The following is a 4900-nucleotide window of genomic DNA, read 5'->3' as shown; positions in this document are numbered from 1 at the left end:
TCCAGCCCCCCCCCCCCCCCCCCCCCCCCCCTCTCCCCACCCTTCCCCCGCTCCCAGGCTTCTCACTGCGTCTCCTCTCTAAGATCACCCTACCCTAGCAGTTCTCCATTCTATTTTAAAGACTGTCACAAAACCCACTTCCAATGGTACGACCCTCAACCCAACAAACAAACTTTCTCAAGTCTCACCAATCCTTCCTCAATCTGTACTCGATACCCAATCCCCAATTATGTCCTCAGGCCTCCTACAAACCTAGCCTCTATTCCTACCCTCTACCCTCTTCTGCGGTCTCCTGTATCTCCATCTCTACGTTCAACTTTACCCTCAACCCAACCCTCAGATTAACACCAAGCTTTTGCTCACAACCCAACAGGGGACTTCGTTGTTACCAGGGAGTTTATGGTAACTGGGGACTCCATAGAAACAATAAATCCTTTGGTAACCAGGGACTTTACAGTAAGGGGGAGATTGTGTTGTTACCAGGGACTATAGGTAACCAGACACTTTACAATAACCAGGAATTTTATGGTAGTAAGTGAGTGAGTTGGGTTTACCGTCGCTTTGAACAGTTATCCAGTTTTATCACGGCCTGTCAACTTCATGTGGGAGGAAAAACCGAAGTAATGCAGGTCTCAGACGTTTACCAATTTGGTAAACCAACGAGCAAGGGTTTGGTGCTGACAAACCTAGAAACATGATCGGGTCAGACCGGAATTCGAACCCGCATAGGTTTCTGGCGTGCCAAAGGGACGCAACTCTGTACAGCGAATTGCAGCGCCTCAGACCACTGGGCCACCCGTGCCCCCGATTTAATACTAAGCAGGGTACTTTCTGATAACCAGTGTCTTAATGATAGCACAGGACTTGTGTAATTTGGAACATATATGACAACAGGGAAACGTTAGGTTAGCTTGGCTCATTTCTAACAGTTAACTTGAAATATGTTTGTTGAACCAGGAAGGGCTTTGTTATCTCACTGGGAAGCTTTGACACTTCCGTGTTTTGATGATAAATGAGAAATCTCAATCAACCAACCAACAAGGACATAAAGTTAACGGACATTTGTTACAGAACTACAGTGTATAAACATTTGTAGACCATATTGAATTTGGAACCGAACGCGCAGCGTGGGTTTTCAAATGATAGATCCTTTGACAAATCTAAATTCAACATTCGAAAATGCACATTTAACTGTCTCAGCTACAGACAACTAATATCATAGCTCTGTTCTGCCTTATAACTGTCCTGTTTTATACCATTATGCTGTACAATTATTTGCTGTATAATAATTCTCATGTTGCACCTTATGTTAATATAGGAAGCTAGATACGCATACCCCCACAGTAAACAACGATTATTATACGAGCATATGTGTCATTCTGATATTACGAAACGAATGTCAGAAGTCTTGTATTTAACGATCGAGAACAAGGATTTTGAAAAATCAGTATGGCATACTTGCAAGTGTATTATACATTATACCTGAATCATTTTTAGCTCCACTTTAGAAAAATGTATTGATCACGACCGTCATCTTAGAGACCCACAATTGTCGATTACGTTATGTCCAGCTATGACGTCGTTTCTGGTGTGACATAATTCCGACCTTACGTCACAAGATTCGAATGACGTCAACAATGCCGTCCGGATGACGGAATAAAAAAAATAGACTGGTGCGCATGAAGTGATATTTCCTAAGTGCACATAGCATTCTTACGAACTTGGTTATTTCTTACTCTATAGGTGATAAATATGGGATATTCCATCTGTCTCGTGAAATATCACGTTTCCCTCCCCGTGACTGGGGAAAGGGGAAAGGTACCAACATATTTGAGGACAATGAGATTCCTTATCACGCATTTGGATATGATTACATACAAAATAAACTTCAACATAAAATATTCTTGAAATCTACGAGACCGCATTTGGAAGCGAAAGATTACACGCTGGTCAAGTAACAAAAATGGCGCTTCGCGAAACGATCAATCTCGATCGAGTTAAATGCGAAATTTACAGTTTATAACGCAACGTTTTCAACGTTTCCATAAACGACCATCTTTCATTATTTGGCCATCTGTCAATGTGGAACTAACATAAAAAAGAAGTCGACAGTTCTCGTACGGGCTCGACACTGATAAAGGGGAGACAATTTGCGGGGAGGTAACTCTTATAAGACAGTAGTGTTATGTTCAATGTAGTGAAATATGAAAATGAAAATATCACTTTTCCTAACTTCAGAAAACTCTTTTATACTGAAGTACAGTAAACTAAGGTTATAACGAACACGCTTATATGAACTGACGGATATAACGAACTTACTTTTTTGGTCCCGACTATCTGCTGAAGTTATACTGTATATATACTTATAACGATCAACGGTTATAACGAACTAATATTAGTTGTCCCTTTGAGTTCGTTATAGCCGTACTTTACTGTATATAATAAATGAAATAATTGTAAGGCATAGTCACCAGCGCCAACCAAAGACCTGTTTCATTCACACTCCAGTGCATTTAAACAATAGCTCTTCCAGTATGACGTACAGTCGAGTCTAACGTATCCACCTGCATTATCAAAGTACAGGGAACTAGATTGTGCAAAATATTATGTCAAATGTTTTACCTCTCCCCTTTCAGCTTTTTGTTATCGTTAATAAATTTCCTAAAAAAATACGACTTTTTGTTTTGTCAAAACGGACTGGATTTCACAAGTAAGTATATTGTTGACCTCGGAACATTATATTCCTGGGACATGAGAAAGGGGTTTGTTTAACGCCTCTTTGAACAGTATTTCAGTTATAGCACGGCGTCAGCTTGAAGTGGGAGAAAAGCCTGAAGTGATGAAGCCTTAAATATTTACCACATCGGTGACACCTACTAGCATTGGTGTGGTGCTCACAAACCTAGAACCATCAGGACGTGGGATTCGAACCCACTGTCATAGGTTCCATGCACGCCTAAGGGACGCAACTCTGCACAGAATTACGGTGCCCTAAGTGACCGGGCTACCCGCTACCTGCGTCCCCATTGACTTGATTAAACGGCTGGCCCAGAGGTCTATGGCGACCGTAAGCAACTCAAGCAAGTCGAAGACGTGGGTTTGGGTCTGAGATTGACCCATATCCAGATTGAGGAGCGGTTGGGTAGCCTAGTGGTTAAAACGTTCGCTCATCACGCCGAAGACCGGGTGGGATTCCCCACATGGGTACAATGTGTGAAGCCCTATTCTGGTGTCCCCCGGCGAAATATTGCTAGAATGGGGCTAAACCGGCGTAAAACAATACTCACTCACGCACCCCAGATTGATGGTTTCTCATCCAGTGATCATGATTTTCACAACGTGGTCAACATCACCGAGTTGCGTAGACTTTTTTTATAATGTTCAGGTAATATCACAGCACATATTTAACACTTGCGGGAAATAGAACCCAAGCCTTCTCTTTAACCACTAACACAACACAACACACATCACACACACACACACACACACACACACACACACACACACACACACACACACACACACACACACACACACACACACACACACATCACACACACATCACACACACACATCACATACACACACACACACACACACATATCTCACACACACACATCACACACACATCACACACACACACACACACAAGTCCTAGTTGTCACATTCGACATCCTTTTTCAAGAATCTGACACGCTGTGATATTATACATTCGGACCCCGTTATCTCGAGATCTGTTGTGTCAAATGTACTGATATCTCGAACCTATTCTGCCGCCCCGACCGCCTTACTATGTAAATACTGCGCTATAATGACCACTTATCTCGAATTCGAGATAACAATATTTAGCGATATCTGAAACATTGGACACGTCCCGACTTTGACTTCTCGACCGCCTCACTGTATAAATACCGTTTTATAATGACGCTTAACTCGAATTCGAGAAAACCATATTTAGCGCTATCTTAAACATTGGACACGGTCCCGACTTTGACTTAACCGACCACCTCACTGTATAAATACCGCTCTATAATGACCGCTTTTCTCGAATTCGAGATAACAATATTTAGCTATATCTGGAACATTAGACACGGTCCCGACTTTGACTTTACCGACCGCCTCACTATATAAATGCCGCTCTGGAATGACCGCTTATATCGAATTCGAGATAACCATATTTAGTGATATCTGGAAAATTGGACACGGTCCCAACTTTGACTTTTCCGACCACCTCACAATGCCGCTCTATAATGACCGCTTATCTCGAATTCGAGATAACAATATTTAGCGATATCTTGAACCTCAGACACGGTCCCGACTTCACTGAAGGCGTTTTGCCCATTAAACTCGAAGTTGGCATTTGCCAAATGTTGTGGAAATAAAAACTACAATACTGTCCAAATCGGTGTTAAACCCACCTCACTCACTCGCCCACCCACCCACTCACTCACTCACTCACTCACTCACTCACCCACCCACCCACCCACTCACTCACTCACTTACTCACCCACCCATCAACTCACTCACTCACTCACTCACTCACTCACTCACTCGATCTCTCACTCAAGCACTCACTCACTCAACACTTACTCTCAGCATTAAGACTCTACTTTTGTTCAAGCGAGTAACTGTTAAGTATTATAGCTACAGCTGTAGGCAAAATGTATTTTCGTTTCCTGTGGGTTACAGTGACTTTTTGTAAATAATATACTTCCGTGCGAACTACATGGAAAGCAAGGATATCAAGGATCAAGTATGTTGTGTACCGATGATACAACATCTCTGGGAGACATTTCGTTGTGCTGACCTGTTCTCAAGAGCCAAGCACACATATGATAACACATCCTTCTCAGACAACAAAGTTCAAAAAGGTTTTGAGACAAAACGTATTCTCAACGAA

The sequence above is a fragment of the Haliotis rufescens genome, unplaced genomic scaffold (assembly GCF_023055435.1).
Source record: "Haliotis rufescens isolate VD_foot unplaced genomic scaffold, xgHalRufe1.0.p SCAF_23, whole genome shotgun sequence".
Taxonomy (NCBI): Eukaryota; Metazoa; Mollusca; class Gastropoda; order Lepetellida; family Haliotidae; genus Haliotis; species Haliotis rufescens.
The sequence above is the reverse complement of the archived record's forward strand: the minus strand, read 5'-3'. Positions refer to the sequence as shown.